This window comes from Lithobates pipiens, unplaced genomic scaffold, assembly GCF_037356315.1.
Source record: "Lithobates pipiens isolate NorthernLeopardFrog02 unplaced genomic scaffold, aLitPip1_a1.2 Scaffold_8, whole genome shotgun sequence".
Classification (NCBI taxonomy): Eukaryota; Metazoa; Chordata; class Amphibia; order Anura; family Ranidae; genus Lithobates; species Lithobates pipiens.
The window spans coordinates 534,622,842-534,635,020 of record NW_027507903.1 but is presented as its reverse complement, the minus strand read 5'-3'; the positions used below and the strand labels follow the sequence as shown (position 1 = coordinate 534,635,020).

General features: G+C 44.8%; 1 protein-coding gene across 2 annotated transcripts in view; it reads left to right on the top strand.

Moving 5' to 3' along the window:
- The window catches only part of POLM (DNA polymerase mu), a 152,988-nt gene that overhangs the window by 101,771 nt on the left and 39,038 nt on the right, over positions 1–12,179 (top strand). Inside the window, exon 13 of one of the 2 annotated variants that reach the window (XR_013270368.1) lies at positions 3,568–3,724. The exons of the other annotated variant lie outside the window; for it this stretch is intronic. The gene's annotated coding sequence lies outside the window, so the exon portion shown is untranslated. The remainder of the gene's footprint in view (positions 1–3,567; positions 3,725–12,179) is intronic. 2 annotated transcript variants of the gene reach the window in all.

Genomic DNA, 12,179 nt, shown 5'->3' with positions numbered 1-12,179 from the left:
AGGAATCCAAGTTGCCGATCAATCTGCTTGAACTGAGAGTGATCAGGCTTTACCTCTCCCCATGGTCGATGAGACTGCGAGGGCGTCCGATCAGGATCCAGTCAGACAATGCCTCGGCTGTGGCATACGTCAATCACCAAGGAGAAACAAGAAGCTTGGCTGCCGCACGGGAGGTCGCTCACATACTTCGATGGGCAGAGCGATATGTACCGGCCCTGTCGGCCATTTACATCCCGGGAGTGGAGAACTGGCAGGCGGACTATCTGTCGCCAAATGCTGGACCCAGGAGAATGGGCTTTGCATCCGGAGGTGTTCAGGCTACTGTGCCTGCGGAGGGGCACACCAGACGTGGATCTTCTGGCCTCCCGTCTCAATCAGAAGGTGCTGAGATTCGTGTCCAGGACAAGAGATCCGTGGGCAGACACGTCAGATGCGCTGGTGGCTCTGTGGGATCAGCACCAGCTGATCCATGCCTTTCCTCCACTGAAACTGTTACCATGTCTGCTTTGCAGAGTGGAGGCCGTGGGGATTCCAGTAATACTGATTGCACCAGATTTAGTGCGACTGGTGGCCGACTGCCGTTGTGAGAAGACCTTCTGTCTCGAGGTCCGATTCTCCATCCTGCTTTACAATCGCTGGTTTTAACGGCATGGCTATTGAGGGCCAGGTGTTGAGGAACCGGGGTCTTTTTCGGACTCTGTGATCCCAACCATGCTGAGAGCACGTAAATCTTCTTCCCGGAAGATATATCATCTTACCTGGAAGGCCTACATCTCCATGTTTGAAGAGAAAGGATGGTATCCGCGCTCCTTTTCTATATCCAGGGTCCTGCTGTTTCTCCAGAAGGAGTAGACCAGAAACTGACTTTGAGCACCATTAAGGGACAAATTTCAGCTTTGGCTGTCTTTTTTTTTTTCAGCGACCCCTGGCGTCTCACTCTCTAGTGAGCACTTTTGTTCAAGGGGTGCAGCATGTAGTGTCTCAGGTGCATCCACCACTACCCCCGTGGGATCTGAACCTGGTGTTATCGGCGCTGCAAAATCCGCCATTTGAAAATATCGGGGAGATCCCTCTGTTGACTCTTTCCCAGAAAGTGGTCTTTTTAGTGGCCATTACATCGGCCAGGGGGGTTTTGGAACTGGCGGCCTTGTCCTGCAAGTTGCCCTATCTGGTTATCCACAAGAATAAGGTGGTGTTGCGTCTGCAACCTTCTTTTCTGCCGAAGGTGGTCTCGGCGTTTCACATCAATGAGGACATTGTGTTACCATCTCTGTGTCCTAAACGGACACATCCTAAGGAGGTGGCCCTCCATTCCCTGGACGTGGTTCGGGCTCTGAAGGTGTATTTGTCTGCCACGGCTCCCTTCCATAAGTCAGACTCACTGTTTGTTTCGGGGGCTGGTCCAAAGGCATGACTGTCTTGTCGGCCACCATTTCCAGGTGGATCAGGCAGATTGTAGTACAAACCTATGCCTTGAAGGGGCAGGTGCCTCCCTTTCCGGTCACGGCCCACTACACAAGGGCAATCGTAATTTCTTGGGCCTTCTGACATCAAGCGTCTGTCGCTCAAGTGTGTAAAGTGGTGACCTGGTCGTCTGTTCACACTTTTACAAAGTTCTACAATGTCAGTGCATCGGCTGATGCCTGTTTTGGCCACAAAGTTTTGCAGGCGACTGTATAGTTGTAGTATAGTACAGTATAGTAAAAACGCAGTACCTTTTACGTTAATACACTGTTGCATTTGTTACCGCAGTTTTGGTGCGGTTTTGAGGGTAGTCCCTCTCTGTTGAGGAAGACTGTTTTTGTGGTGGTTTTTTTCCCACACACTGTCGTTTTTGTGGGTAAAGTTTTATACTAGTTCCCACTTGACATGGTGGATGAAGTTTTTATGCTGTTTTCCCACCCCTCGTTTTGGCACTGCTTGGGGATGTCCCAATGGCTAAGAAAGGAGCTGTGTCAGTTTGAGAATTTAAGAGAAAATAGGATTTTTTGTACTCACCGTAAAATTATTTTCTCTGTAATTTACCGACTGACACAGCCCCCGCCCCTCCTATTTTTCTTTACGTTATACTGCTTGTTGACATACTGAGGGCTGCATGGCAGGCTTTGGGGTTGTTACCTAAGGGACCGTTCCTTGGGCATAAATAAAAGTTCTGTTTTTCATAACATGTTATGCCTAGTCTTCTCCTAAAGGTGGCGTAACAACCCAATGGCTAAGAGAGGAGCTGTGTCAATCGGTGAATTACAGAGAAAGGGATATTACGGCAGCAGGTCGGCACAATCCTGCAAACTGTCATAGCTATACGTTGGTCCCTTTATGTGGGATAGCAGGCATGCTGATGCTCGTGATCGGCGATGGCCGTTGGCCACGAGCGATTGCGGGCACGAGAGGCAGAACAGGGATGTGTGTAAACACACACATCCCAGTTCTGTGAGGAGAGAGATTGTGAGTTTGTATGAGCTGGGAACCATGATCTCTCACCTCCTATAGTCAGTGCCATCACCCACAGTTAGAACACACACACATGGGGAACACAGTTAACCCCTTGATTCCCCCCCCCCCCCCTATTGTTAACCCCTTCCCTGCCAGTGACATTTATATAGTAATCGGTGCATTTCTATACCACTGTTCGCTGTATAATTTTCAGTCGACTCAAATGTGTCCGATGTGTCTGCCATAATGTCGCAGTCTCAATAAAAATCGCAGATCACCTCCATTACTAGTAAAAAAATAAAATAATAAAAATGCCATAAATCTATCCTTTATTTTGTAGACACTATAACTTTTGCACAAACCAATCAATATACGCTTTTTGCGATTTAGTTTTTTTTATTACCAGAAATATGTAGAAGAATACATATCGGCCTAAGCTGAGAAAAAAAATAGCTGGGGCTATTTATTACAGCAAAAAGTTTAAAATATATTATTTGTTTTTTTTCAAAATTGTCGCTCTTTATTTTGTTTATAGCCCAAAAAATTAAAAACACAGAGATGATCAAATACCACCAAAAGAAAGCTCTGTGGGGAAAAAAGGACATCAATTTTGTTTGGGTACAGCGTTGCACGACGACGCAATTGTCAGTCAAAGCGACGCAGTGCCGTATCGCAAAAAATAGCCTGGTCATTGAGCATCCAATTCTTCCGGGGCTGAAGTGGTTAAGGATTTTGTTCAGCATCAGTATTAATGTCAAAATTATTTTTGTGGTTTTGTTCTAAGTCAATTCTGTATATAGTATGAATCACAGGACCCCACAATCCTGATGTAAAGTGTGCAGAACTCCAGGCATTTCTGCTTATTATCAGTGCTTGTGATCTCATTCATTTCAGTAAAATCTGAACTAAGTGAAGGGCCCCATATTCCTGAATGTATATCGCCAGTGACCTAACATAACAGAGCTTCTAAATGAGGTCCGTATTTCTTTATAGCGCCTCAATTGTTCACATCTTTATCTCTGACCAACTATTGGCTACCAGATTGTTGATGTCCACATTACTTGTAAAGTGTCTGGCTTAAAATGTGTTTTTTATTTTTTTTTGTTTGTTTTTCTTGTTTGTTGAGGGGCACAGGAATTCAGATACTGACAAGTTATACTAATGACTACAGGATTGGACACTGGCGAACAAAAACCTTGTAGGCCAGCATGCCTTAGTGCCTATCAACAGCATGATAAAAACCGGGTTGGAACCTGTGTCCCTTAATGGACTCCAAAAAAAGGTATTTACGGTGAGTAAAATGCCCCCCCCCCCGGATTTTTAGTAGGGAAGGGATTTTGTTGACTGAGGCTTTGTTGGGGACATTTCCCCTCACTTGCTGTCCTGGTGACCCCCTCCCACAAGGATTAAATACTTGTTATGTCTAGGGGAATGTTGAAGATGCTTTATCACTTTCCTCCTCTACAGGACACGCCAGGTTGTGGGCAGAGCCATCCTGTATAATACAGGGACATGAACGATCTATTGTATGCTGAGGGGTTTGGAGTGTGACTGTAGACTATTGCAGTTTACAGAGCAGGCTATGGGGATTGATCGTAGGGATGGAAGGATCCTGATGGGGCAAGGAGTAAGCTCATGAAATACCTTCTGCACCTCCATTTTTAACTACTTCATTACCAGGCCAATTCTGACACTTTCACATACATGTAAAAATCAACTTTTTTTTTTTTTTGCTAGAAAATTTAGAACTCCCAAACATTATATGTTTTTCTTAGCAAAGGCCCCCTTTTTTTTTTCTTCTTTTTTTTTGGGGGGGGGGGGGGGGGGGTTAAAAAAAATACACTTTTCGTGAGTCTTATTGCACACAATACCCCAATTTTTGTACACTATAAAAGCTGTTGCGACGAGTAAATAGACACCCAACACGTCACACTTTAAAATTGTGTACGCCCACGGAATGGTGCCAAACTACGGTACCTAAAATTTTCCATAGGCAACACTTTAAATGCCTTTTACAGGATATTATTTTAGAGATACACAGGAGGTCTGGTGCTAGAATTATTGCTCTTGCATTGACATTCATAACAGTACCCCACAAGTGTGGTGCGATCACAGTTTACATATGCATGCGGGACTTTGGTATGCGTTCGCATTTGTGTGTAAGCCCGGGAGGACAGGGCTCTAATTTTTTTATTTTCTTTTTATTATTATTTCCAAAACATTTATTTTATACTTTTTTAGTATTTTATTGCTATTACAAGGGATGAACACCCCCCCCCTTGTGACCGCATTGGCTATGACAGGTCCTCTTTATGGAGAGATCTTGGTTCTATTAGACCCAAGATCTCTCCTCTGGCCTCCAATGCAGCCAATCAGACACTGATTGATGTGATCATCTACTTTCCTGGCTGCTAACCGCTAGGTAAACGGGGAGGTGGAACTGGAAGTGCTGAAATCCTTGTTGCTTCTGGGCTCACAGAGAGAGGACCAACATCAGTTCCCCTCTCTCTGTGTAGTGCAGCTGTCGCCGCCAGTCCTATGGTAATGAAGTGGTTAAAAGAATGGGCACGTACACAGATGCGCCACTGGTCTCTTCCAGGCATTTGGGAGCTGGAAGTGCCTGGCAGTGCTTCTGTTCATGTGCACAAAAGCCACTAGCTTCTAGTGGATGGGCAGTTGAGCACCCAGCAGCATTTGTGCACGTGTGGAAATCTGCCACGTAGTCACAAATGTCCGATTGCAGAGGCGTTTTTATCAGGTACAGAGCAGTCAAAGTCATAACTAATAGAAAGGAATGACTGTGTAGTGGAGTACTGTGAGTAATCTGAGTATTGGGAGTGCCTGAGGGCAGCGAGTGCTGTGAGTGCACGTGGGCTGCGAGTACCTGTGTATTGTTGAATGTTGAGTATTAGTGTCAGTAAGCTAGTTGTTAATTTGGACAGGGTATAATTCCCAATCCTCATAAATTAGTAGGTATGTTGCCCGGCGGGTGTGGAGATGCAACTTGGTGTACATCTGGCACGCATGCGTTCCTTGATCATCTGATCAAGGGAGAATACTGCTGTGCAAAATGTAAGCAAATTGTTTCCCTGGAAGCCCAGGTTCTGGATCTAGGGAAACAACTGTGAGCACTGAGAAGTCCCTCCATACTAAAGGAGAGGCGGGTGGAGACCAAAAGGTGCAGGCGCTAGAAAAGAGTAGATGGGTGACAGGAAGGATAGAGGGGAAAGGGCCAGGGAGGCTAATCCTGGGCTGGAGCATCCCAATAAGTACGCTCCATTGAGTGACATTGGTGAAACCAGTCAGGGACCAGCACTGCTAGAGCTGAAGGACTCCCCTAGCTGCCAGGGGAAGAACTCCAGTGAGAGTGGAGGGGAATCTAAGGGAAAGGAAAGACAGAGTCTGATGGTAGGGGACTCAATTCTTGGAGGGACAGAGAAGGCATTCTGTGACAAAGAGGAAATAAGGGCGCTCTGGTGGAGATGGATAGCTGGTCAGGGGGGTGATAGTGATGAGATGGCACTTCTGGCAGCACTTTGGTTAGAGGAGAAGCAACTCTGAAGATATAAAAAAGGAAAAGAAAGGCGCCTCTAAGTGCAGTGACAAAGACCTAAAGTGTCAAACTGTATGCTGTCATAGTGTATGTTGGCACCAATGACAGTCAGAGAAAATGGAGTGTCCTAAAGAATGATTTTAGGAACTTAGGAGCTAAATGGAGGAAAAGAACCTCCAAGGTAGTATTCTCGGGAATATTATCGGTACCTTGAGCTACACCAGAAAGGCAGAGGGAGATTAGGGAAGTTATCAAGTGGCTGAGGAGCTGGTGTAGTAAGGAGAGGTTTGGGTTCCTGGAGAACTGGACCAATTTCTCAGTCGGTCACCAGTTCTATAGAAGGGACAGAGACTGCACCTAAATGAGGAGGGTGCAGATCTGCTGGGAGTGAAGATGGCCAAAATGTTAGAGGGGATTTTAAACTAGGCGACGGTGGGGGAGGGTTCAGAGGTAGAGAAAGTCAACGTGGAACATATTCCAGAGGGTAGTGGCATTAGCGGTAGGTTGACTAAAGCACACAAACCCAAGGTAAGCATAGTAACAAGTCCTATTTGCAATCTCAGAACACCCAATAAGAGGATAGTATGCGACCAGTCTAAACTACGTGGCATGTTCACCAATGCCAGGAGCCTGGCGGACAAGATGGGGGAACTAGAGATAATGTTGTACAAGGAGGATTTAGCTTTTGTGGGAATTTCAGAGACTTGGTTCAACAGGTCTCATGATTGACTGGCAACCATTCAAGAGTATTCCCTTTATTGCAGGGATAGAGAGGTTAAAAATTGGGGAGGGGTATGCGTGTATATCAAGAATAATGTACACGTGAATGTGAGAGATGACATCACTAAGGGAGCTAGGGAGGAGGTGAAATCCTTATGAGTAGAGCTCCAAAGGGATTAAACTAAGTGGAAAATAATACTGGGAGTATGCTATAGGCCCCCTAACCTGAGGGAGGAGGAAGAGACTGACCTCCTATCACAATTTGGATTAGCAGGATGAGAAGTGTTATCATAATGAGGGATTTTAATTATCCAGACATGGGACTGTGCAGAAGGAAACGCGCATTCGTCTAAGGCTCGCCAGTTTCTAAATGTCTTGCAGGACAATTTCATGGGACAGATGGTAGATGCACCAAATACATTACTAGACCTACTGATTACCAACAATACAGACCTGATCACGGATGTGGAAATAGGATGCAATTTAGGAAACGGCGATCACAAGTCAATTGGCTTCAGTATAAATCAAACAAATAGGAAACATAAAGGGTATACAAACTGAACGACACTGAATTTCAAAAGGGCCAACTTCCCTAAACTACGAATCTTGCTAGAAGATATAAATTGAGATAGAATCTTAGAAACAAAGAACACGTAGGAGAGATGGGTTTGCTTTAAGAGCATATTAAATAAGGGAACTAGCCAGAGCATCCCATTGAAAAATAAAATTAAAAGAACAAACAAAAATCCTGCATGGCTTGACTCCAATGTAAAAATGCATATAAAAGCAAAGGAGAAGGCCTTAAAAAAAATACAAGGCTGAAGAATCATCATCAGCATTCAGACTTTACAAAGAATGCAACAAGAAATATAAGGATGCAATTAGGGCGGCTAAGATGAAACACGAAAGACACATAGCGGAGGAGAGAAAAAAAAAATCCTAAGAAATTCTTTAAGTATATAAACAGTAAAAAAGGGAGGACAGACCATATTTACTCCATATAGAATGAGGAAGGACATCTGGTTACAAAGGATAGGAAGATGGTGAAGGTATTGAATTAATTTATTCTCCTCAGTCTTCACAATGAAATCAGAGGAGCTTCAGTAACCAAGAATGCAGTGTTTATCCTCATGACACATCACAGGTACACCCTCATGGCTAACAGGACAGAATTAGAGGTGATGTATGTGGAAAAAAGTTGCGCTACTAATAAATGTGAACAAATAATAAATGAGCAGCTAGCATCAACAATATGGTGGATAGTGAAATAAAATGACAAATATAAAATGCAGAGCTATAAGAAGAAAAATAAATGTATGAAAATCCCAGGAATCACCTCATGAGATAAGTGCTAAATTAGTGACTACCAGCAGTATACAAGTGCACAGCATATATACAAATTCTAAAGGAAGTTCCTGGAGCAATACCCCAAGGATAAGGAATGCACAGGTGTCTGCTGATTAATGTGAACCAGTAACACAGAAGTCTGCAACAGTGTGTATCAATATAAAACAAATACTGCTGTGATGTGACCAAATAAAACAATGTTTGCACACAAACCAGCCAAAAAAAATGATCTGTGAAGATCAATATGTGACAAATACTGCTACAATATAGCCAAGTAAAGTCTTTGTGAAAAGAAATCAAACGGATAGTCTGTGAAAAACAAATCACTGTAGCTGGAAGCTCCTCCCTCAGATGTTATATGAGCCTATTACAAGGAAAATGGGGGTAAATAAAGATAAAGGGGTAGATAAATGAAACCATGTGGGTGCGACAACAAACAGATTGAATGCACTTATCACAGATGGTGGACACACATGCCGTATAGTGGTGGGTCAAACGAGCCTTTGAGTCATCCACTCCAGTGGATCTTAACTGGGAAATTATGGTGTGATGGTATACTTTGGCCACATCTCGAAACATAACCGGCACCTGAAAATCCTGGCAGGTGAACGTGCCTGCATGCAAAGGTGATCACCAGCTGGAACGATCTGCGGTACTCCCAATAGCATCCAGAGTTGTGAAATCATGGAAAAATAGAAAAAAAGGGCCTCCACATTGTGCATGAATCCAAATAAAAAAGTTATGGTTTTATAAAAAAATAGATAAAAATGTAGTCACCAATCATGATGGATACATGAAGTGATCACATAAAAACATGGTAACAAAAGTACAATAGGCTAGCAACCTGATGTGTTCGGACAAAAGTCCATCTACTGGGGCATATAACCTGTTGTATTGCTGACACCAGAGAACTCTGAGAACCAATCTTGAGTGTCAGCTCTTCCTCACTGTGTGGTTCACCCCTGCTGACACCAAGGAACTCTGTTAACCAATCACAAGTGATTACTATGTGCCAGCTCCTCCCCACTGTATGGGTCATTCATACAGACCAAAAGTGTGTAAAGCGTCATCAGTCCATGGTCACATGATAGAGTGGGCTAGACTCTGTGACATCTCAGATAGGCCGGTATATTGATTTCCATCTACAACCGTTAGTATGTGCTATTCCATCATATTTGAAGGATACTGGTGACACGATACGCCGACTAGAGGGCATTGAATATCGTAAAGACCTCCTTTTAGTAACAGCGGACGATACGTCAGTATATACCTGCTAGCAGCTGTAAAACATTATTTAGCCACCAGTAAACAGATCCCTGCATTACAACAGTGTTACATCATGGAACTTCTTTGCTTTGCCACTCAAACCAATTATTTTTGGTATAACCATCAATTTTTCCTGCAAAGGAAGGGTGTGGCAATGGGGGTGAAATTTGCCCCAGCCTCGCCAATCTTTTCATGGCCCTATGGGAGGAGAATGTCATCTAACCGTTACAATGACCTGAGTTGACCCTATGGGCCAGGTACATAGACAACATCCTCCTCCTGTGGAGACGTGATGAGGTATCATTGCACGACTTTATGGCCACTTTAAACGATAATGAGATTGGAATTGTCCTCTCTTATGAGGTCAACTTCGTCTCTATCCATTTTCTAGATTTAGAGATTTCCGTGGTCGCCCGTCGTCTTGTAACCACAACTTTCTTCAAGCCGATGGATCAAAACGAATACATGTCTACTGACAGCTGCTGCTATGGTCCTTGGCTTGATTCCATACCTCGTAGTCAGTTGTTACAAATTCGTAGAAACTGCACAGATTCTAAAGATTTTATCAAACAAGCATCTTTTCTGAAACAGCATTTTGTTGAAAAGGGCTACTCGTCATTAATGATTGAGGAAGAGATACGCAAGATTGCTGTACTAGATCAACATACACTGACTGTTGAATATCCTAAACCAGTCACTGATAATACATTTAAATGGTCCTTGGTTAAGATTCTTAATCGCCATTGGAATGTTTTAAAAAATGATCCACTACTAGGCCCATTATTGCCTATTAAAGCGGGGGTTATTTTTAGAGGAGCTCCGTCTCTGAAGAGTCAGATCTCTCACAATGTAATTGATGCTCCAATAAAATCCATTTTTTTTCTAGCCTCCTCGCGCCCGCCCTATGGCCGAATGACGGCCGTAGAGCAGGCGCATTCGTCCGGGCGGTCGTCCCTGGACGGCCCGATGTTTACTTCCGCAATGCGCGCCCCCGCGGGCGCGCATCGCGGAAGCTCTGTGTTCGCCGTGTCCCCCGGGGACAGGCAAACACAGATCGCTGTAAACGGCCAATCACAGCGGCCGTTTACAGCGTGATCGGCGTGTCCAATGGGAGATGATCTCATATGTAAACATATGAGATCATCTCTCGGCGCCGCTCTCCTTCCTCGCACTGTCTGTGCGAGGAGGGGAGAGGGGAGAGATGAACGGCTGCAGCGGCAGCCGTTCTGCCTGTGGGGGGAAAAAAAAAAGTAAAAAAAATAAAATAAAGTGCCATCCGCCCCCAGCAGTGCCATCCGCCCCCAGCAGTGCCATCCGCCCCCAGCAGTGCCATCCGCCCCCGTGCCATCCGCCCCAGTGCCATCTGCCCCAGTGCCATCTGCCCCAGTGCCATCTGCCCCAGTGCCATCTGCCCCAGTGCCATCCGCCCCAGTGCTACCTGCCCCCAGTGCCATCCACCCCAGTGCTACCTGCCCCCAGTGCCATCCACCCCAGTGCTACCTGCCCCCAGTGCCCCCTGCCCCCAGTGCCCCCTGCCCCCAGTGCCCCCTGCCCCCAGTGCCCCGTGCCCCCTGCCCCCAGTGCCCCCTGCCCCCAGTGCCACGTGTCGTCAGTGCCACATAGTGCCATCCGTCATCAGTGCCACGTATCAGTGCCATTTGTCATCAGTGCCACGTATCAGTGCCATTTGTCATCAGTGCCACGTATCAGTGCCATTTGTCATCAGTGCCACGTATCAGTGCCATTTGTCATCAGTGCCACCTGTCAGTGTCACGTGCCATCTGTTGTCAGTGTCACGTGTCATCAATGCCACTTATCAGTGCCATCTGTCATCAGTGTCACGCGTCATCGGTGCCATGTATTAGTGCCATCTGTCATCGGTGGCACATATTAGTGCCACGTATTAGTGCCATCTGTCATCGGTGGCACATATTAGTGCCACGTATTAGTGCCATCTGTCATCAGTGCCACGTTTCAGTGCCACGTATTAGTGCCACGTGTCATCAGTGCCACGTATAAGTGCCATCTGTCATCAGTGCCACATATTAGTGCCATCTGTCATCAGTGCCACATATTAGTGCCACCTGTCATCAGTGCCACGTATAAGTGCCATCATTGCCACGTATCAGTGCCATCTGTCATCAGTGTCACGTGTCATTGTCCTGGTGCTTCAAAAGTGTAATAAATAGTCAACAAGTTAGATGTGTAATTTATGTTCCTAGAACACATGATGGCGCTACCTGCATGTTGGGCCTCTCTATGTGGCCAGGCTGTAAAAAAGTCCCACACATGTGGTATTGTAATACTCAGGAGGAGTAGCAGAATTTTTTGGGGGGTGTCATTTGTGGTATACACATGCCACGTGAGAGAAATAACCTATTACAATGACAATTTTGTGGAGAAAAAAAAAAAATGAAAAATCTTAATTTTGCAAAGAATTGTGGGAAAAAAATGACAACATCAAAAAGCTCACCATTCCTCTTACTAAATACCTTGGAATGTCTACTTTCCAAAAAGGGGTCATTTGGGGGGTATTTGTACTTTCCTGACTTGTTCGGGTCACAAGAAGCGAGATAGGCCACCAGTACATCAGATGTGATCAATTTTGTGCGATTCGCACCACAGCTTGTAGACTCTCTAACTTTCACAAAGACCAAATAATATCCACTAATTTGGGTTATTTTTACCAAAGACATGTAGCAGTATAAATTGTGACCAAAATTTATGAAGAAAAATTAATAATTTGCATAATTCTGTCACAGAAACAAAGAAATATGCATTTTTTTTCCCAAATTTTCGGTCTTTTTTCATTTATAGCGCAAAAAATAAAAACCCCAGAGGTGATAAAATACCACCAAAA